General features: G+C 38.6%; 1 protein-coding gene across 3 annotated transcripts in view; it reads left to right on the top strand.

The window, feature by feature from the left end:
• Window positions 1-7,211: 7,211 nt before the first annotated feature.
• Window positions 7,212-24,246, top strand: part of grb10b (growth factor receptor-bound protein 10b) — a 116,936-nt gene continuing 99,901 nt past the window's right edge. The window contains exon 1 of one of the 3 annotated variants that reach the window (XM_077207999.1): window positions 7,212-7,355. The gene's annotated coding sequence lies outside the window, so the exon portion shown is untranslated. Of the gene's footprint in view, window positions 7,356-9,684; window positions 9,913-24,246 lie in introns of those variants that run through there. The other 2 variants (XM_077207981.1, XM_077207990.1) reach the window with 2 other exon arrangements.

Below are 24,246 nucleotides of genomic sequence, written 5' to 3' on the forward strand. Positions count from 1 at the left end.
TTTCCTTGTACATTGCTTGAGGATTGACGAATTGTATGCATACACTAAAAGAGGTGCTAGCAAGACTTTTTACAATTTCATAAATGGATTAATAATGTTGTCTGGAATCTGTGAACTTCATGTTATTGTTTAGTTTAGATGCCATAGTTATTGCTTGTATTTTTGCTGTGTTGGCCATAGTGCTGAACTTTTAAGCTTAATAAAATAAAACAAAGCACCAAGCTGCAAACTCAAGTACAGAGGACTCAAAACAACAAGTTCAATAAGAAATAAATTGTAAAAATTCTGAAATATTCCTAAATCAATGTATATTCATTCCATTTTAAGATTGGACTGGTCACACTGTACACTGTTTTGTTCTGTTTTCGACAGTATTTTACAGTACGTTATATTAGGTTTACATGTCAAACAACTTGCCAGCAGATAGGACAACACTTTAAACGCACTAATACATATTTTTGAAGCTTCATGTCCTGTTAGGAAAAACTATACTCGGTTACTAACGTAACCTCTGTTCTCTCTAGAAGAGGGAACGAGTATTGCGTAAGCTAGCTTACGCTACGAGTAAAGTCATCTTTGCTCGAGATATTGAAGCCAAAAATTATCCTTAATTTTGTATTTATTGTCAACGCAGTGCAGCAGCTAGCAGACCTAGAGCAGGCCATATTGCGTGCTCATTGGCTGCCCTGCAGCAACTGCTGCAACCTACCACTGAGCCTCGCGCGTGACGTCACGTCCCTCACACGTCATAGCCCGCCAAAATGGGGGTGGCTTGGCGTATAAAAGCCAGGCTCGTAGGTTGCCTCACTGGTTTCATCAGCTGAAGCGATAAGACGCACGTGGCGCCTGCACGGTCAAGTTACACAATACTCGTTCCCTCTTCTAGAGAGAACCGAGGTTACGTTAGTAACCGAGAATCGTTCTCTTACGAGAGGTTCTCTCGTATTGCGTAAGCTAGCTTACGCTACGGGAACCAACTGTCAACACTGTGCATGCCCAGCCTCCACTTCATGAGTCCATGGGATTCCCGGGGAACATAGATAAGTGGGAAACAGGTGGCCAGCAATGCGGGCCAGCACATTTTATAAGCACATATAGGGTATACAGAGGGGCGTCGCCGGTCCATAACTATTCAACCTATAGTGCAGCTCAACCAGGAGAGCTAACGTCGCGTGAGGGAAGTCCGCGCATGATAATCTGAGCAGGACAACACACTGCTCACACTGACAGAAGTCCCAGGCCCAGCCTGCCGCCTCACAAATGTCATGAATGGAAATTCCGCTGGACCAAGCCCACGACGAGGCCACATCTCTGGTGGGATGCGCCCTGATGCCCAAAGGGCATTGAAGACTTTTAGACATATAAGCAGATGTGATAGCTTCCACTATCCATCTGGACAGGCTCTGTTTCGCGGCGGCGAGACCCTTGGTGCGCCCACCAAACGAGACAAAGAGCTGTTCTGAACGCCTGAAAGAGGCGAAGCGCGTAATGTAAATCCTGAGCGCCCTGACGGGGCAGAGGAGATTCACATCACCCTCACTGTCGGATGCAGGCAGAGCCGAGAAAGAAATGACAGCCATGGCTGGCTGTTTCACATGTGACATCCCGACTGCTTGAGTGGGGAACGTTTGAGATAACTGTGATGCGCGAGCAACGCCGGGCGTCTATTACTAAGCGTGAGCGCTCGTAAGCGGGCATGTAACTTACATTCATAGCCATGCGCGTGGCCTCGGATCTCGAATATGGCGGCTCGCTGACAGCAATGGCTTGTTGTAACACTTGTGCCGTCCCGATTGCTTTGAATGTGGAACGTTTTGTGATAATATTGTGCGCATGCGGAGCCTGGGGCGAAGCGTTTGTCAGTAAGCGTGAGCACTCGTAAGCGGTCACGTAACTTACATTCATAGCCATGCGCGCGCGCCCTCTGATCTGCCTGTATCACTGATCTGCCTGTATCACTTGAGATGACCCGATTACTGGGAATGGGGAACATTTCGTGCCGATATTTTTCACGAGCCGAGCCTGGGGCGAAGTGTTTATCAGTAAGCGTTCGTGGGTGGGCACGTGACTTACATTCATAACATGGCCGGTGTAACAGAGCGGGCAGCGAGTAGGTGTGAGCACAGATTTGTGGGCACATTCTCTACATCTAACACTCGAGCGGCTTTGCCAGCTTTATGAGAGTGGGCGCTGCAGTAGCTTTTGTAGCCTTCCTGGATCGAGGAGGAGGCGGAGTGATGAGAACTCGACCACCCCTCGCTGTCAGGGTGGAACAGCTGTCACCTAGGTCCGTTCCTTCAGCTTCGTCCCCTGAGGCGGCGGCAGTGCGGGCCGAAGCCGCCAGCTGCACGTCCGGGAGGGGCGGAGAATGAGAGAGAGAAGCTGGCGGGGTGTAACGTAATCCGGCGGGCTCCGGGGTGACAGTATTCGCAGCGTAGGCTTCGAGTCAAGCCCGCAGGTCAACTGCGGAAGCGCTTCCCATGTTCCGTGCCCAGGCAGAGAGCTCCGAGCACATGGCGTTCTCCGGCGCTGGGCGGGGCTCTGGACGAGCCAAAGGAAGTGCGGGGCATTTTTAGAAAAACGCCTCGCGCTCTTTTAGAAAGAACACAGAAAGCAATAGCATTAAAGGATATTCGTCGCCGGATGGCGTAGCAGGCACGGAAGGCTGAAGGCGGCCGGCTTCCTCAGGCTCTTTCGTCTGCTTGCTGGTCACTGGTTTCAACGGCGGCGTCTTCTCTCAGAGTCCAGTGATGCAAAGAGCTTCGCTGAAGATGAGGAAATCAGTGAGGCAACCTACGAGCCTGGCTTTTATACGCTAAGCCACCCCCATTTTGGTGGGCTATGATGCTTGAGGGCGCAAAGCAGCAGTTGCCGCAGGGCAGCCAATGAGCACGCAATATGGCCTGCTCTAGGTCTGCTAGCTGCTACACTGCGTTGACAATAAATACAAAATTAAGGATAATTTTTGGTTTCAATATCTCGAGCAAAGATGACTTTACCCGTTGCGTAAGCTAGCTTACGCAATACGAGAGAACCTCTCGTACGAGAACTCTCTTGTCATTCAAGAATTTATACCTCTTTCACCACGTCTCTGTTTATTACTCAACTTGTTCATCTTGTTCTCCAGCTGTCTCTGACAACGGTTATGGCATATGTTTGGACAATCACCATGAAACCGTTGTATTCTCCATATGATGAACTAAGCTGTGACAAAAAGGCTTTTTGAGACAGCCCTTACTGGCTTGATAGTTTAAGCACACAACCGATAATGGTGAGCATTTTTTCTTTGAGGCTGATTGAAATAAGATTTAGCTTCAAAACGGTTGGATGAGGATTTCACGGTTTCACCTAAGAATTTTCCTGACACTTGAAATTACAGTGGTTCCCACGATTAAGAAATTCACCTCAGAGAAGTCATGGAAATTTAATGGCTGACTGGTCTGAAAATCCTGGGATCTCTAAAGCTGAATTGCAAAATACTATATGTCCTCCTGTAATGGTGCTATTGATTCTCTTCAGTGCTCCAAAGGCCTGTAAGTGAAGTCTTCGGCTAAAATCAAACAAATTGACGTCATTTCAGACCTGATAGCCAGATGTTTTATATAAGGTTGAGTTTAATCACTTAGGTCTGATTAGGCTGAGGTCTGCTACCTGATTTGAGCCCGAGGGAACCCGAAACCGGTTTAGCAAGGTTTTTTTTTTTTTTTTTTTTTTTGTATGGCGTCACAAAATTAGATAGCACATGCTTGAAGAGGTCACACTCTCCTGTTAGGGCTTTAACTTAATGCCCACATAGACCTCTATCAAAAGCCATTCCCAAACCAATGGTTATGAGGTTTTACCAAAAGTAGAGATGCATTTACTGGCAATGGTTAGATCAGTCTTCAGATGGATGACACCATCAGCACTCATGACTCACAAAAAATTCCTAGTAAGTATGATTCTTGTAACTAGAATTAATTATGATCTCTAACAAGCTATTAATGGACAGCCATCTCGTGACAGACTCCAGTATATCAATTGCAGTTTAGCTCAATCCGTATCATAAAAGAGTGTTATGTTATCCAGCCATTTTAGTCAAGTCACCTTCATTTATATAGCGTTTTTAACAATATTGATTGTTTCAAAGCAGCTTTACAGAAAATTAAAGTGTCAGATTGTGTTGGCTTAACAGCAGCTCTAGAATAAAGTTATTGTCAAGCTAAAGTTAGTTTATTGCAAAGATAATTAGTTATTAGCTAACACGACACCGTTTTAACTGAAAACAGAAAACTTTTAATGTGTACTGGACGTTTATTTGCCCGACAACGGTGTTTGGTGGCTCGAGAACTTTGAAATAGGTTCCAAGGTGCAAGTTTTGAAAAAAAAAAAAATTATCATTAATGATTTTTTTGTCTGACAAATTGTAATTTAGTCAGACTAATTTGTTACTGGGTGATGGATATAATATGTTTGATATGTGCAAAATGTTTCAAAAATATTCCTTATATCCAAGAGATCCCTGTGGATATCGTGCCTCCTTCGGCCTCATAGACCATCCTCTCTTTCCTATATTAATGTGTTATTACGTATTTTGGCAGAGCCCATGTGCTCTGAGGGTTGTGGGATGTCTATCTCTGGGCAGGCTCCTCCTGGTCTTGATGGGGTAATCCCCCAGTAAATTCCTCCCTACCACAATCCCTCTGTTGGTCAGAATTCCGGCTCGTTTGTGGCCATTATGATATGTGTTACGAAACTGCAAAATTACTGTTTGCTTCCAAACCAGGACAGCCATTAGTAAAGGAAAACACATTCTGGAGAAATCAGATCAAAGGTCACAGTGGTTATATATACATGCATATGATAGACATGCATCATTACAATAATTTATGGAAGCGGACAGGCAGGTATTCTAATCTGGCCCTCTGTGTACAAACCATGTACAGATTTGACCCATGGAAATCACATAGGACTGAGTTTATTTGATACTTTGAGAGATTGAAATGGTTGTAAGTATATTTGTTAAAGTAAGTAAACATGTTTGAGTTACAGGGCACCGACTGATTTTTGATTATTTTTATACAATCTTATACAAATGAGCTTTTACCCAAAGTGTGATCTATGTGTCTGGGCTCACTGGGAGGTAAAATGGATGCCTTGAAAAAATTCCTGGGAATAAACAACGTGGAAGGAAAAGAAGCGTTGTTAAAAATAAAGGTTTCAAACTTTTTTCTTTTTTTTTTCTTCTTTTTTTCATGGTGTTGTTTTTCACAGTGATGCCATTTTGGGTTCCCTAAATAATCTGTCATTGAATATTTCTTAAAGGTGCTCTAAGCAATGTCGGGTGACATCACTTCTTGTTGACGTTTAAAGTATTGTCAAACAAAACGGAGGCCATATGTCTACTCTTAAAATTTGTGAAAGTTAGCTTATATACATGCACATTTAAAATGTACAATTTATCTTCCGAGAAATTATGCCACTTGTTGCATAATAGGCATAAAGATGTTTGCTTTCTAGAATGAATAATACCAACTGCCTCTGACTAGCAGTAGCAAGTACCAAAAGAGTGTTTATGATTGTGAGGTAAGGTAAAGGGCCTGTCCTCTAATATCTCTAATATGCTATTTCATTACAAATAAAAAAAATAAAGATTCTACATAGAACCAAGCAGCATGCAGTGTGATGCCATATACCTTTTCTATGTTCCACAAGTCCTTTATTTCTAGTTCCACAGAAAAACATCGACGTTCTGTGGATTTCATGAACCAAGAATATAATACGCTGATCTGAACTGCGCTTCCCAAAAGCATTGTAAGCTTAAGTTGATCATAGAACAATTACTACCAATGGTCTCTACGATCAACTTAGGCTTACAATGCTTTTGGGAAACGCAGCTCTGGAGAAATGAATCTCCAAAGAATCATTTAGCCAACCCAAGAACCTTAAACAACAACAAAATGGTTCTTAAGAAAACAAGGGTTATTTGCTGAATGTGCTTCAAAAGACATTGTAGAACTTGAATTTATGAGTGTATAACAATTTCAAACTCTTTTGTTCTAGCCTTGCTTTCTGATAATTACTTACCACATAGTCTGAGCTATTAGCTTGATTTAACGAGGCACTCTTATCATTCATATGCCATCAGCTTTTTTTCAAAAATAACTACATACCGAGGAGACATGATAACAGAAATAAACTAATAAAGTCTACAGGATCACAAACTTCTGTATATGCTTGAATGGGCTAAATAAAATGGGGTGCAATTTTTTTTGATCACTCATGCATTTAAACGTTTTTTTTTTTTTTTTTTTTTGCAAGACTACAGTGTTTTGTCTAAATGAAGTGCTTTGATAATAAATGAGTATTAAATAGGTTAAAAAATATCTTTAGCACTGAAGCTGTACTTTATCAGAATTGAATGTAATGGCAGCGTCACCTGGATATCTAATAAGTGAAATCATATTCACAATATCAGTAAAGATTGGTCATTATAATAGTGTACATTTTGAGATTTTTTAATGGCATATTATACAGGCACAAATCCTAGCTTAGTCAACAATATCGATGTCCCTGTACTCACTGTCAGAAGGATATATCACCTTTAAACTCATTTGGGGAAAGCTCCAGTAACCTTTTGGACTGCTTTGTTGTACCAGGTAAGGAAAGGATAAGACATTTTACTCATTGACGTGCAGCCTATGAGGAAACGCAAAAATGTGTGTATAAGAAACTGGTGTTAAATATATTGAAAATATTTAAGAGTTTAACATTTTATCCAGTATAAATTGTGTGGACATAATTTACTGGGTTTTAGGAAAGAATATTTAATGGGTTTAATTGTAGGCCTAGTAGGCTAACTATATGTTACAGCAACTGTTCTGGTATGGTCATGTCTTAGTCGGAAAAATAAAACGTGTGTAGCCTACTGAGGAAAGTTGCTCAATGACCTTTTGTACAAATATCAGAAAACATATCTGGTATGATTAAACCCATGAGCACGTGGAGTGTATCTCAATTGCCAATAACCTAATATAACGTTAATGTGTAACGAGTAGAGAGCAAAAAAATCGATGTGAAACGTGTTTTGTGTGTGTGTGTGTGTATATACACAGCCATGTTGTCAGTAATGCTTTTAACCGTGTGTACTCAGAGCTGTGTCACGCGCTAAGCTTATTCAACGCACACATTGGTTCGCGCGGGGGTCTGGCCAGAACGCGAAACGCTAGTGGCTGATGACGGGGTGGTGTTGCCCGTGAGTGGGCGGGGTCTGGCATGAGTGGGCGGAGACTTTAGATACTGACAGCGTCCAGCGCAGCCACACATACATACACATTTACAGTGAATAAGACACGGTTCGTCTCCGCTATAGAAAGGTAAGCGATGAATTTTAGTTCGCACTCCTACATTTTTTTTTTTAGAAACGAGCGTTCACACAAGTTTGATCTGTGAGTGTGCACTGAGGGGTAAACGGGTGTAGGTTGCCCCAAAGAAGAACTTGTGAGTAAATAAGACCAGTGGGCGAGAGAGGGGTGAGAGGTGTGGCTTCTGTTCTAGAATCCTAGAGAGTAAAGAAAACTTAAGTGTTGCAGCAGCAGAATCAAATTTTGTATAGCAATAATACACAGCTTAATTTACGCTGTAAATATGATTTGTCTGACCACCTAAAATGGACTCCACGTGGTAGCATCTAAATTAAATGGTCTTATTCAGTTAAACCTTGGAATTGACTGATAGCTCCTACAAAACCCCCTTTTAATGGTCAGATCTGGTCAAAAGAAATGGCCCGTTAAACTGCCTGTTATCACGGTGTAGAAATGAAAAATAACAACCTAATGCCGAAAAATAAGCAGAACACCATCGTAACTAGATAGGTAGGCCTATTACATGTAATGCGAACGTGATGATTCCATTTTTTTTTTAAAAACGTTCGCAATCTTAACGGGAGAGATGTAATATTTCATATGGATGTAATGTATATTTTGTCAGATTATGTGAGTATTTTTATGGTAAAATATGACTAAAAATATGTTTTAAAATGTATAAAATTCGTTCCAGCTTCCTGTATGAAAAACACCACATATGTTTTTACATTTTACAATGACAAAGATATCTCTAACAGCTCAAATATGTTGGAACTGTAAAATATGCAATCACCAAAATACCATTCTGTAATACTTCATCATTGTTATGCTTATTATTAGGCCTATTATTATTATCATTGTTGTTGTTGGTGTTGTTGTTAGAGGCCAAGCACCGATGGTGCGTAGGTACCTATTGTATCCATTAGTGTTCTTCTTCTTCCGCTCTTTGAAGTCTATGGGCAGCCCATAGAACCCCCACCGTATGGTAAAAAGTTGTGAAATTTGGCACACAGATAGATGGCAGACAGCATTAAACATAAAGCACCCTTTGCACCCTATAACATCATAAAGACATTTATGTCATTTTGAATGTTCAGAAAAACCTACTTTTTCAAACACGTTCTAGATGGTTAATCCAATGTTCACCAAAATTGGCTTAGATCTTCAGACCACGGCGACAAAAATTATGGAAATCAAGTTGATTCGTCAAGCCATTCTTGAATAACTCACTAGACAAAACGGAGAGCACGCCAAAATAAATGTTTGGCTATATTTTTGTTGTCAAACAATACCTGTTTTAGATGGTGGCAATTTTGAATTTTGTCGTAAAATACTATATTTTACAAAGGCATTGGCTTATCGTTATGATACTCGGTAAGTGTCATCGCCACCATGCCCTGATGGTACTCAAAAAAGTTTCAGGGATGTGCCATCTTGTGGTCAAGTATTATAATGAAATGTCCAAAGATGCTAATAGCTATTGATAAATTGTGCCTATTGTAATGAAACTGGTCATAATAGATTACTTGGGTCATGCTGAGAACATAGATACCAATTTTGCCATAGTCTGCCGAACTTCCTGTCCGACATTTTTATTTTCTTTAAAAACCTACTATTTTCATGAAAATTTTATCAGATCATCCTCACACCTTGGTGACGGAACACGGAATTCAAGTCAATTCATCAAACCATTCTCGTTTAACGTGAGAAATTCTACAAACACACCAATATGGGCGTGAGGCTATATCTCCGCTATGCTTTAGCGTATCTGACCAAACTTGATGTGTGTTATGACTATCATGACCTAAGTGTACTTGTACAATTTTGGCACAGTGCCAACTAGGGGTCACAAAGTTTTTATTATTTATTTATTTATTGCAGAATAAATAAATAGAATTTGGTGTTAGTGCCACCTATTAGTCAAAAGTAATAATCAATTATGTCGCATAAATGTAACAAAAGATTCAGTAGTTGTATCTGTACTGTATGATGACATGTTTTACATGCTTTCTTTTCTTCAAGGCTAAACTGGATATAAAGAGATGGTTCACCCAAAAATGAAAAAAATACTTTCTTTCTTCTGTGGATCATAAAATAGACAGCCTGTTTTTTCGGTGAACTATGAACACTTAAACAGCTCTGATAATGTGACTATTCACATCAGCTAAAATGTTACTTCAACAATTTAAACCTGGATAACAAATGTTATCGGTGAGATTAAATGGGTTAAAAACACGAGGTTTTGTAGTGACTTTTGTAGTAATACCACAAAGTCCTGTTCTAGGTTCTATTTCATTCTCAGGAGGTTCCTCCACTGACGGGCTAAGACTAAAGACACGGTTCAGTTTGAGGATGAAGCTTTTAAGGGTGGGGCTATTGGAAGAGGAGGACTTGTTTGCTGTGTATTGGAGAAAGTCAGCTGAGAGATAGATACATTGTGGATGCGTGCATTGGGATAATAGAGATCCAGAAGCAGGGGCAGTTATGGAAAAGCAGTCTTGTAATACTACGTGTGCATTTAGCTCTCTGTGACCGGGCTGACGCAGGGCTTTACACACGCCAGACACCGGTGAGTTCTGGTTCATAAATGCTTTTAAACGGGTCCACAATGATTTAAACCCCTGTTTAAAGAGCATGACAAAGTTAAAAAGCTTTGAGTGGTGATTTATTCACTGTTGAAGGAGTGTCGAAGGGGGGTTGTGTGTGTAGATCAGAGTGGGGAAGGTTTGTGTTAAAGTTTTTTGCTCATTATTAGGCTAATCCATTAATACAGGAGGGAAATGCAATGTAGAAACATTATGTTCTGAGTTCTTTCCATCCTCATGTACAGTCACATCATGTATTTATCTTGGCTAGGACTCTCCTGTAAAAGAGACTAATCTCATCGAGGTGCTCTCCTGGTTAAATAAAGGCTAAATAAAAAATCAAATAAAACTTTCTGACAACCTTGATGAGGCAATTTGTTCACTAAGATTGAGCTGCTTCATTAAATGTAAAACAAAAATACCTCTAAAATATATTTTTTCAGTGAATGTTTTAAATTTTGATCATTGCTATCACACATACCTGCTTGCTGTAGTTAATTGTCATACTGCAGTTTCTTGTAAGTCCTTATGGTAAGATATTGAACATATAAATAACAGATGTGTTCTTATAATCAGCTAATTATTGATATAATATATACTGTATCATTTTCTGTGTTTTGGTTAATGCAATGTGATGTGATGGTTGTCTAGATCAATGCCTTTAACTGGACTGTTTTTGCTTTTGGGATGGGTTTACATCAGTCCTAGTAACAATTATGAAATTGTACATGCTTAAAATAATTATTACACATTAAAAGGATAGTTCACCAATTCTGTCACCAGTTACTCATGCTCATTCATCTTTGAAACACAAATGAAGATATTTTGAATGAAACCTGATAGATGTCTCTGAGTCTCTCCCTGTTTAGGCTGTAATTTACATATAAACATTGATCAACGCACATACATTGAGCACATTAAAGGGATAGTTCACCCAAAAATTAAAATTAGCCCATGATTTACTCAATTTCAAGACATTTTAGGTATATAAGACATTCTTCTTTCAGACGAATACAATCGGAGTTATATTAAAAAAATGTCCTGGCTAGGATATGCACCTATGAATGACTTGAGGATGAGTATATCATGGGCCAATTTTCATTTTTGGGTGAACTATCCCTTTAAATATGGTAAATTCAAACCTAAATTCAACCTTGAAATTCGAAAAAAATCCTAATTTGCTCATTTGAGCTTCTTATTTCTTTATTGTATTTGATGTGCTCTAGCCTATGTGTTGATCAATGTTATATGAGACTAAATTAAAACTGTAATTAATCATAAGTGATCGTGTCTCTTTCAAAGTTGATTAAATTTATAGACAGTGGTGTTGTAACGTTTAGGTACTCAGATGAAGACGAAGGTCCAGTAGATGTAATCCAAAAGGGGATTTATTCCAAAACAAGATAAATTGCCTACATGCAAAACAGTATAAGGCACAAATAGGTGCACTAACTACAAACAATAACCGACCTTGGACACAGACATAAGAGTAACTTAAATACACAGAGGAATAAAGAGGACAACAGCTGAAGAAGATGAGTGGAGTCTTTGCTGATATCCATTTCACAATTAATCTTTTGATCAGTTCGGTTCCTTTGAATTTGTCTAACTTGTCCGCGTAGAGGTGTGAATTATTCGCAAATAACAAATCTAAATCTTGAGAAGCACAAGCAGACAGAGCAATGCATAAACTCTCCTCTGGTAATGTAATCTGAATTGAAGACGCTATTCAAGTACATTTTAATCTGTGTTTATCAAAGTAAAAACGTTTTAGGGTGAAGTAAACATTTCAAAATTGTGTACGTGTGAAATGATTGTTTGATAAGCGATAATTCATGATAAATTATGTGCAATAAAATAATCTGACTGAACTCTCCCGCCAGTGGTTGTGATGAACAAGAACATTCGTAGACGGTCGTTTTTTTTACAAGACCAAACGTGTTGTCTGAATAAATTCATTAATCTTACTGCAGTTTTTTTTTTTTTTATCTCTAGATAGTTTGCTTTATTTTGTTGTATTGTGGTTCACCCTGTATTTTTAGTAGGACCCTCTCATTTAAATAGTTCAGTTCTTGAGTTAAAGGGGCATTTTGCAACTCTAGCCATTTCTTTGCTGATTTTCACTTTTGTTGTCGCATATTGTCTCAACGAGCTTCCCCTACAGCTATGGGGCGAATATTTCACAACACCATCGTAAAAAAACTCACTTGCGGCACCCTCCTCCCCCTTTCTACCGCTGCTCATGTGCATTTGTTATTATCGGAGCCGGCCAACTTTATCATGTGGATGTATGTCTAACGAGGTGGGTAATACATCATACACAGTATCATATGGCATGTGTGTTAATGTCGAATTGCCGTAAAGCAGTTTGTGTTTCTCGCTCGTTCTCGTTTCTCGCAAGACTTCCTATTTCCAACTTACCGGGATGTTAGTCCCCATGTTGCAGGGTTGGTTTTCCGCCTAGGAACGCTGGGGGGAGCGGGGAAAGTCACCATTCTCACCAGAACAGGTTATTTAACCATTCAAATGATTTCTAAACGGTTTTATTAAGTTGAAATAGTTGCCAAGTTCCCCTTTAAAGGGACAGTTCATCCAAAAAATCTGTTTGTTACTAGGGTGTGACGATAGACGATATCATCGTCCATCGTGATGGCTGACAGACATCACGATGTTAAGCCAGCATCGCGATACCACCCCCCCCCCATGTTTCCATGCTTACGCGTCATGCTTGGCACGTGATTCACCACAGCCAAAATAGCGGTGTATGAATGATGTAACGTTAGCGCTTTTATTTCTAAATAGGCCTATTAACAAACCTGGTTACCATGTCATCGACTATCTTCTATTCCGATTCTCAAATACTTGCAAGTGAGTTTGTTTTTAGACAGGTCAGCTGCTGCAGCGTGCCGAAATCAAAATTGCTGATGAGATGTAGAGGAAATTATCTCCGCATTGTGCCTACGCCCCTTAGCTTTTCTAAATCCACTGTAACGCCCGTTTCACACATACTCCGTTTGCAGTGCGTATGCGGTGCGTATTATGTTACGTACCCATGTTAACAGGTTAGAGCTTTCACACTGCACGCGGGTGCGGTCCGGCGATCCGTGTGATATGTGTAAAACGGGCGTAAAACACGGCTTTGTGGGGCTTATTGCTAAAGTGAAAAATTAGAATGTTTGCCCCGCCCCTCCTCCCGATATCATCGTCCATCGCAATGTTTCACTGTACACATCGTCTGATGCTAAATTGGTAGACATCGCACAACCCTATTTGTTACTTACCCTCATGTTGTTCCCAATTCTTTAATGGAAAATTAAAGTATATATTTGGAAAATATTTCTGATGGATATTTTTTTGTCAATACAATGAAAGTCAATGGGCTTCAGTGTTGTTTTGGACCCCGTTCGCTTTCATTGTATGGAAATAATGTTTTTTCCTCCCAAAAGTATCTTCTTTAGTGTTCTGCAGAAAAAGAAATTCATACAGGTTTAGAACAACATGAGGGTTAGTAAATAATGAGAGAATTATTTGTGTGTGTGTGTGTGTATTTGGACGATCCCTTTAATAACTCTTATACATACCATAGCACTGAATCTTGGTTAGGTAGCCATCGTTACAATCACCTGTGCCATTATTTTGTACAATTTACCTGTAGATGTTTAAAGATGAACACAAGTCTTGGGTTTGTAACGTCATTATGGTGAGTAAATGATGTCAGAATTTTAATTTACTATATGGGTGAACTAACAAAATACACTATTACAAACACTGTAGAGTACACCCTGCAGGCCATCCCAAATATGTGATAATAGAAAATATTCCATTATAGCTGCTTTGGCATCTTGTTTTCACGATTTAGGTCTACATATGAAAGCCAGTAAGTGCCAGAATGGTCAAATAGTATTTGAACGTGAGTTCTGACTTTCTGACTTCCCTATAATGCCACATTCAAGTTTTGCAAGAAAAAGCTTGCTGCTATGATTGGGAAACAGCTTTGCATATTAAAATACACGTGGAAGTGTTCTGAAAATTTCCGGTGTTGAATAATGGCAACCGGTGAAATTCAGCCATACATGTTTGAGCCAGAGTCTGAACCCGAATTAGAAGAGGTAACTTGCGCCTTAAATACCAGTTTGTGACAGCGTTGTAGCCTAATTAATAATCTTTATTTATATTTATTCCTTATGTATTTGTGAGGTAGCTATTACATTATTAGCGTTTAACCGAAGACGTTACAAAAAGGTGTTTATCTCGTTATATAGTTAAAGCATTTGCCAACTTTAAAACATTTAAATGTGTATTACATATGCTTTATAAGTCTCGGTTGTGGAAAACAAAGTTTAAGTAGCTTACTTGTAAATGACCACAGTTATAGTTGATAAAGGATAATTTACGGTGTTTACTGTAAATTAATTATGAATAAAATACCATAATTTGTCGCTCTCATCGATTACCGTTTGCATTAAAAATTGAAAAACATACCTTTGTCAATTACGCTGTCATGTTTTAAATAAAATGAAAAAGATTATCTAAAGAGCTTGCCAATAATACTCTGTAGGTGCATCTTTGTTCCTATCTAAAACTTTAAAAATAAAGTTCTTCCATGCTTTCCTAAAGTTATGATCACGAGCAAGGCAATGCAAAGACTCTTTTTCCACAATTTGGCACTGCACAATCTCTTGTTTTGTTGCTTGAGTAATCCTGTGATTGCATCACTCTCGTATTTACTCACCTCCTACTACATGCGCATATCGTTGGGCTGAGCTAATGAGGTAATGATGTAGAAGTAGGCATTGATTTTCTTCTGCAGTGGCGATCTTTCGTTGCACTATGACATCATACTGAGACAAAATATGAAACAACCCGTTTTGGCAGCTTGTTTTCAATAAAAGCAGTTTTTGGACTTACGGGAAAGTTTTGAATTCTGAAACTTACGGGATGTTTTTTATTTATAGTGCAATGAACTCTTATATGCCAAAAGATCAAGGAAAATTACATTTCTCAATCCATAACCCCTTTTACAAATTCCAACATATGGACAAAAAGGTCTTGACTTTACTCCAACCACAAGATACTTGCTGCAGAGAGAATTGATCATGAACCTCATGGCCGCCACTTTCAATGGCCGGCCGACTTCATGGACGCATTCCATTCTATCTTGCGTCATTTTGCTATCATTCATAGTTTCCTATACAGTGTTAATACCCCCGGACAGAAGCGAGGCCGTGACACTATAGACCCAAGCCTTGACACATCAGTTCAGCCAGTTCAGCCCTGCTGTTCATTCATTCAACTATTATGTACATTGAGTTAGTGACTGATAAGGGATGATTATGGGTGCTGTGGTCAGAGCGATCTGTCCTTGTGCTTAATGATACCACTTTTCACTGGATCAGGCTGTCCGGTGCATAATGAATTAAAGTTTTATGCAACTCATCATTGGTGTGCTTACGCATTTCTTCCTGGCTTGTGTTGCATTTTTTTTTCTTACTTCAGTACTGGATGAACTGTTTCTTGCATGTCCTGAAAGTTTAAGAGGGATTGCATTTTTCCAACCCTACTCAAATGTTTTTGTTCTTAACTGAAATGTTCCTATCTTTAGTGTCAACATTTAATCATCATACAGTTGTCATGGTGAGTTTGACCCATAATTAGTATTGCTCTGATTATTATTCTGCTGCATGGAGCTTCACATGTTGTGCTGGAATTACTGTAATTACAAGATAGCAACTCAGCGATTCTACTTGTTGGAAATGTCCTTGGATTTGTTACTGTGGCAACAATCATAACAGCCAAACGGATCTATGTGTCACTTGGTTGTTAATGACAACAAATTATTTAACCACTATGTTAATTCACTTCTATATGTGTGCACAAATTGTTTAAGAACAAAGCAAGCACACAATTATCATTAACTATAATCAAATGACGAATCAAACAAAAGGAGCCAACTGTGGATGACATTGCCCTTTTGCTTCTGTTTACATCACGTTACGACACTGTCAAGGAGAAATAGACTAGCTTTCCAAATCGTAATTATGAATCCATTGAAGACCTGAATGGTTCTTTGTCGGAAACCCAAAGTAATTTAGATGATGTGAACACTCAGTTAATGTCTACAGTAGTTAAAATTTATCATGAAAAACACTCCACGCAAAACTGCTTACCCAATACTGTTAGTATTTATGTAATTAAAATGGATGTGAAGTTTTATTTTTTAGATATTTATTCTTTGCATCTTTTGTATTTTAGAGACTTGTTAGCTCGTCAACAAAAACTGTAACATTTCGATTCAACCCACATTTATTTTTATAGCGCTTTTCCCAATACATATCATTTCAAAGTAGCTTTACAGAAAATGCATGCGTCTACGTTACAATGTAGAGTAATCTTTTATCAGAGGTGACTGTGTCCAAGTAATGCATTTCATACAAATCATGCAATTAGCTAACATCCATGTATTCATTTTAGGCACAAACATAGAGCTCATTAAAATAATTATTACAAGTTATGAACATAATGATTACAATAGACTATATAGATAATGTAGCATTGGTGCATGTTGATTAAGACTTTGCGTCATCTGAAGTCCTTGCAGGGCTTGGAGTCATCTCTTCACAGGCGTTGGGTTATTTTAAGTTAAGAGACTGGATCTAAACTGGAGCTGACATAATCTCTAGTTACCTCGGGATGGGCATCCCGAGATAAAACAGTAATAATTAGTGTAGCTGCTGTTCATAACATTTCAAGCAAAGATAATCATGTGTATTTGATCTAATATAACTAGAGTACAAGGTTATGTATTATGTTGATGCTTGACTAAAGAGATGTGTCTTTACTAGTCTAGTTTTAAACTGGGATAGTGTCTCTGAGCCCCAAACATCGAAGGCTATTCCAGAGTTTAGTAGCCAAATGTGAAAACGCTCTCTCTCCTTTAGTGGACTTAAATATCCTAGGTACTAGCAAAAGTCCAGAGTCTTATGACCTTAAAGAGCTCCATGGACGGTAGGGCGATAGCAAATCGGTTAAATACTTATAGGTCAGTAGCAATACTTTGTAATCGATAAGGAACTTAATAGGTAACCAGTTCAGAGATTATAAAATTGGTGTCATGATCAAATTTTCTTGAGCTGGTAAGAACTCTAGCAGCTGCATTTTGGACTAACTGTAGGATGCAGGACAACCACCTAGTAGTGCATTACAGTAATCCAGTCTAAAGGTCAATGTAGCAATTCTTAAGATTCTGGGAAGAAGGAGGCGGGAACTGGAGAACATTTAACATTTTGATAATAAAATAAACAAATACAAAGACAAAAAGTATAAGCCAAGGACGACTGCTGGCTACACAAAACAGAAACAAAACACAACATAAAATCAGGCCTGTTCCTCCCTCGATCTTCAGTGTCGTCGCTCCTCCTTTTATGCTTCCGCTCCTCCGTGAGAGATGCGAGACCGGTGTGTCTCACAGGTGACGTTCGTTATCAGTCATGCCACCGGCCTCGCGCCGTTCTCTTACGTCCCTTGCCACATACCCCCATCGCCCATCGACGGATTCTGCCCGCCATGCTCGATGGGCAATCTCCTTTGTTCATGCATACAGTCATGAATGCATGAACAAACTTTTCTGCATCAGAAACAGAGAGACCTAGAATGTTCCGTAGCTTAGCGATATTTCTGAGGTGGAAGAAGGCTGGTTTTGTTACGCAATATGATTTTCGATAGAAAAGTTGCTATCAAATATAACACCCAGGTCTTTAACTGTAGAGGATGAAATAACAGTACACCTTCTAATTGCTAAATGTATTCCAAGAGATACTGTGTAAAGGTTTTTGGTCCAATAAGTAATTCCTCAGTCTTATCTGAATACCCTAAATACCCTCTCAAAACAAAAAATCCTTTTATGCAGTACTGCATTTTACTGCACATGACGCGCTTTTCCTCCTTTAACTCGATGTGAAACATGGTTTGGACGTGTTTCATTGCCGAAATTAAAGAACGAACAAACTTAGCCCACCCATACAGCAAACATGTGCACAACTATAAGAGCTTCTGTCCCATTCTTCATTCAGATTGCATAAGAGCCTGTTCCTCGTTGTCCATTGAATCTCTCATCCAATTAGTGATTGTCCATGTTTCCAAAAGCTTTTTCTCCCTGGTTGCCCATTCAGCCATCTGATGACATGACGCTTTCTTATAGCATCCTCTGCGCAGTCACTCCAAAATAATGGAGTTGCCCATTAATAAAGAAATCAGGATGAGCAACTGAGGTGTGACCGTTGTGCTGTCGACCAGTGCCTCATTTAGAAGATTCACATGAAAATCATGGGCATACTGAATTACTTACCATCTTCGTAACATTTTATTATTCAGCACTGGTTCTTGCTAATCTTTTGCTAATGTTATTGCTTGTCAAGATTTATGAATAGAGTAAATTAACACATTCCCTAGATTCATTCCCAAGGAGTTGCAGGAACTTCCATTGCTATGAAGGTAACTCCACTCCCACTTGACCTTTATCAGGTAACTAAACCCTGGGTCAAAGATTATTGACCCCTGCAACTTGGCTTGTGTTAATTGTATAAAAAGGATACAATATTGTTTTTTTTTTACAATGAAAAGAATGTCCCTTACTATCTTGTCCTCTCAAAGGCTATATTAGCAAAGCAGCAGAATATGGTTGTCACATTCATTGTAAATGTGGTTGTCAATCCCAAACACTGATTGGCAGAGTAAAATGAAGCATGACATCACTACTCTGTTGCAATATCAAAGCATGTTTGTTTTAAGAGATAAAGTTGGCAAACAGCCCAATTTTTGTTCTCTTAGTATTCTGTCTTTAATAACCTGCATGTATGTACAAGCATCATGACACAGAGCTCATTCTTGTGTAATAAAACACTTTGATTGGGACTGAGTAGTGATCTGATATCTAGGGCTGTCAAAAAAGTTATTTTAGAAAGTTTCAGCATCTCCTTCAAGGGACATAGTGGTGTTTGGGTGAGTACATCTGCGGTCTTAAATAATGTCTTCTATATGTGTCTTTAAAAAAAAAGAATGGTTCCGCCATGTCATAGAATCATAGATATGGAATGTGTGAAAGACAGTTACTAGATCAGAGCAATAAAGCAACTGTCCCCGATTTGGAATCAAAAGTTAATAACTTTTAATAAAAGTTAAAGAAAAGGAAATAAGGACTCACTACAATCAAATGTAATCCTGATGGAACAGGGCAGCTCTCCACAATTCCCTAATTTTCACACCAGATAATATATGAGTCATGCCAGTGTCTAGTATCCCTAATCCACATTCACATATTAGTTTAGTATATAACTTAGGCTTTAGTGTTAGTGATCAGTACTGCTCCTGGACATCCACATTTTTAGGTAGAGTTCCAGCTATGTACAAACTCTTGAGCGAGCTGGTCAAGAGGTGTCACAGTGCGCATATATATGAACTTAATCTTTGCTGGTGATTGTATTTTAAGTAAGTAGTCAGTTTGTGAGATTTAGCACATGTATTATTCTTGAAAATGTCACTTTTTACATTTTATTTAATTGTATATTTTGAATTAATATACATCTATAATATCAGTTTATTTTTTTTGTTAGTTTTAATTGTTTATACATATTTTTTATTCAGTTAACATCACATTGCTATCTGCTAATGAAGATTCTAGTTTATATATTTATTTATATTATTTTATTTCAAACTAACATTTATTTATTTCAAAAATCTGTAACTAGTTACTACCGTAACTATCTGAAGACAAACTGTTTTCTTTGGCCAGGCGATCTTGTGGAACAATGTTTTTTTCTACAGTAAGAATCTTCTTTACATCTTGCATCTTTTCCTCGATCTTTATGGGTTTTCCCTGATGCAAGGAATCATCCCTAAAACAGCAGGCTACACTGTGGGGAAGTTTGATGTGCTGAGTTAGGTTCGGCTAGGTTAAACCAAGCACTTATTAGAAGTTTTCATCTTCATGTATAAGAAAGATTTATGGAATGTGTGTGTCATTCTTGATTGATGCTCCTATTTCTCCTGTAATGGAGAACTGTAAGCCCTATTGAACTTCTAGATGCCTCTTTGTGGCCTTTCTTTCAATGACTAGGCTATTCTTTCTTGGACACACAGCTTTGGACTATGGCCAGTTCTAGATAGATTCAGAGTCATTGCACATTAGTCACAATGAACTTTACTTGCTTTGTATATAATTTTACTGGTTTTGCTGAAGGGTATTGTTTTATGACTGCTTGAAAAATGTTACTGGGTCTTGTTGGTTGACATGTGGACTACTTAAGGCATTCTTACAGTCGAGAACAGACTGTTCTTTTGAGTTCAAGTCCAGGCTGATACCTGCATGGGTTGAGTCCATGACAATATAGACCAACGCTACTTTTGCGTCATCGAAGGGTAACGCCCCTTTTTGGGGGAAAACAAACGGATTCCTCTGAGAACAGAACTCGCTCTAGATCTGCAAAGTTTCTTGATAGCAAAAATGGCACAAACATACACATTCTCTTTGCCGGTCGAAAAAGAAGCTACTGGATACGGGGTTACAGAGGTGTCCCTTTGAAATGGTCGAAAACTGGATTAATGACCCCACGCAGTGGCCAAATATGGACTATTCAGACATCTACCACTATCTCGTGGAACCACCAAGTAGCCTATTGTTGTGTCATTACACACTCACAGTATGACAAACTAGACGATGAGGCCATGTCACTTGGATCATATTTAACTTGATTTAAACTATTGACATAGTTCACGTGACTACGTGATTAGCTCTCACTAGGCACGCTACCTTGGCTGTTTTACTGTTGAAATAGTGGCAAGCTAGGGCTAAAGGGACTTGGCTGTTTTCTGCTTGTGTCTAGAAAGTGCTAGGACTTTGAAAGTTGTAAAAAGGTTTACTATGTACGGCAAAATATATAGCGTTGTTCTATATCCTAACAAATTATATCTCTATTCTGCGTTCACTTTCATTCTGCGTTTTGAATTGCCCGAGAAAGTTTTATTCGGTCATAAAATTTCGACGAAAAATTTCCCCCGAGAATCTTTGGAGGATGAAATAAAGAGCTGGGAGGAAATATATAGCCTATATAGCCAACACAAAAGTTATGCAAGTAGCAGCTAAACGCAAAAACTATTATAGCCTAATCTTTCCTGGCATCTCATCTTTTCCAATCACTTTAGGTTTGGTTAACATCTTTAATATATCATTTCACAAGCTATCTTGAACGAACAGAGGCATGGTCTGAGATAATAGAGTATTTACCGTTGTTGAATTCTCGGAAGATGAAGAAAATATCCGTCAGATAAAAAAAAAGTAATTTCTTCACCAAAATACAAACCGACACAATGGAACATCCCTCATGGCCTCATCGTCTAGTTTGTCATACTGTGAGTGTGTTGATGACAAAAAAATAAGCTACTTGGTGATTCCACGAGATAGTGATAGATGTATGAATAGTCCGGCAAAGAGTATGTTTGTGCCATTGTTGCTATCAAGAAACTTTGCAGATCTAGAGCGAGCGAGCTCTGTTCTCAGAGGAATCCGTTTGTTTTCCCCCAAAAAGGGGCGTTACCCTTCGATGACGCAAAAGTAGCATTGGTCTACGAAAATATGCCATTGGTCTCAGGCTCAAGACTGAATATGTTTTTGGACTCCAACTACAACACTGGTTTTAGGTGTCTTAAAGGGTAAAGACTTATATGTGGTCATACATTTTTTATTTATAATTTATAAAATGTATTTATTTTACATTATGTAATCATACGGCACTTTTTAGTTAATGTGTTTCAAATATGCTTTAATAAGTCTAATACATCACAATCATACTGTACATCATATAACATATTTCAAGTCCAAGGTTCACACGCATTATAAGGGTCCTAAATGAACACCTGATAAGCACCAAATGTAAAGGTAAGAACAAATTGGCTTTGACAAGTAAATAAAATGAATTACTGGTCAGTTGGGTAACTGATAACTGATCAAAATAATATATGGTTTAAATCAGATTTGTAAGATTGATTGACTGACCCTCCCTGATGTAATCAAGCTTCAATTCCATGTTGCGGAATATTCCATGCATTAAAGCCAGAATGAAAAAAACAAATAAATACAAGCACTGCTTTTTTTTTTTTTTTTTTTGACAGGCAAAGCTCTCTTTCGTATAGGAACTTTGACAATGCATCATGGCATTGACGCTATGGGAAAGTTTCAACTTGACCCGTTGTCTGAAGTACGTGTATACACATGCCAATTCAACTGGCTGAGCATATGGCGTTATGACGTGGCACAATGTGCTAAGTAAGCACCCTCAAACACAAGCAAGAGCCCCCTTAGTCACCCTCATATTGGCGAAAAAGATTTGGCAAACACTCCAGTGCATATTTGTGTTTGCGCTCTGTAGAACGTCAAATGTAGCCTGTCTATTTACTGTTACGGGACGTTGTAGAGGAATCATGAGGAAGACGACGAGGAACAGGAATTTATTTAAAGAAAACTCAGGAGTAACTATACACGTCATACATCAAACGAGAATGGACAAGGAATAGGGAGAAACAGAGGGCTTAAATAACACAGGGAGGCAAAGGAACATAATTGGGGCACAGGTGACACAGATGAAGATGATTAACTTAACACAGGTGAATTGACTGAGGGATGATGAGGAGCGGGAAAACTGAACAGGACTAAACCAAAATACATGACCAAGGGGGGAAACACAGTCACACTATTACATTTACAACGTGTTTTTGAAGCAGTGAGCAATGTAGCCAATCACAGACATAGTTGTTGATCTCTTGAACGCAATAGCCAATCAGTGGTGTTTAAGTTTAAGTCAGAATCCACTCACCGCTCAAAATGCAAGAGTTTTTATTCAGTGTTAAGTTATGCAGGCTCACAAAACCTCTCATTAACAAACAAAATGTAGACACGATGTAAGTAAGAGATTTATTGTGAATTGTTGGCAGCTTCTTTGATTACAGTATAATGGAACTTTGTGAGATTGCGATGAACTGACAAAGTGACAGCGTTTGAGTGAAGGGAACGGTCTTAGCTTGCTTTTAAGGTTACAGCCTATATAATAAATATATTTATTACAAACGACTACTGTCGCTTTAAGGCCGGCACGCGACGCTTCTGATATATACACAAATATAACACACACACAAGATTTTCTTTCAATTGATAAAATGCACTGTAACGCGATATTTCTTCAAAAGCAGATTGTGGAGACATTCTAATCGTCCACGATCAAAAATCGTGATATCGCACACCCTTATTATATATATATATATATATATATATATATATATATATATATATATATATATATATATATAATCACTGAGGGTGCTCTAGTAAAGTGCAGATCTATGCTAAGTAACAGCTCTACCATAGCAGTGTACAGTGAGACATTTATGATTATTTACAAGCAGTGTTTGAAATTAACTTTTTCACCCACCAACCAATTTGGCTACTATATTTTGAAGTTACCGGCCATTCAGAAATTCTACTAGCCAAAAAAGATAAAGAAATTAACCAGATTAACTAACTAATATATATATTTATATGCAGTGTTTGAAATTAACTTTTTCACCCACCATCCAATTTGGCTACTATATATATATATATATATATATATATATATATATATATATATATATATATATATATAGTAGCCAAATTGGTTGGTGGGTGAAAAAGTTAATTTCAAACATGTGATTGTAAATAATCATAAATGTCTCACTGTACACTGCTATGGTAGATCTGCACTTTACTAGAGCACCCTCAGTGATTTCAGAAGCACCCTCAGTGATTTGTTTCTGGATCCGGGCCTGCTGTGTGCGCAAACACAGCATTCCAGGGGGTGGTTCGATCTGAGGACTGTGATCTCTTCCTGGGAGAGACCTGAAGAAGACCTGACTCCTTTGGAACTCCTTAGGAGTTAATGACCTACCTAATAGCCTGCACCATAGAGTCATGACAGAACTTGGTATTTCTGTCATGACAACTCTAGGTAAGATTAGCGTGGCAATAGAGATTGGCATGGTAATGGATATGGCAATGTTAATGTTTTTGGTTCTGGCGAAATAGATCCGTTACACTGCTACAGCTGCAGAGCAAATACCGAAACTTGCTACTGTTAATATATTCACAGACATTGCTCTGAGAATGTAAGACATCATGGTTGCCAACTCTCACGCATCTGGCGTGACACTCACGCATTCAGCCTCAATCTCACGGTCTCACGCTCAACAATGAAATCTCACGCTAAATTAGACATTCTTCTGTGCTGTATTTTTTT

Source organism: Siphateles boraxobius, unplaced genomic scaffold (assembly GCF_051911475.1).
Source record: "Siphateles boraxobius isolate OS27281-9 unplaced genomic scaffold, OSU_SipBor_1 12, whole genome shotgun sequence".
Lineage (NCBI taxonomy): Eukaryota > Metazoa > Chordata > Actinopteri > Cypriniformes > Leuciscidae > Siphateles > Siphateles boraxobius.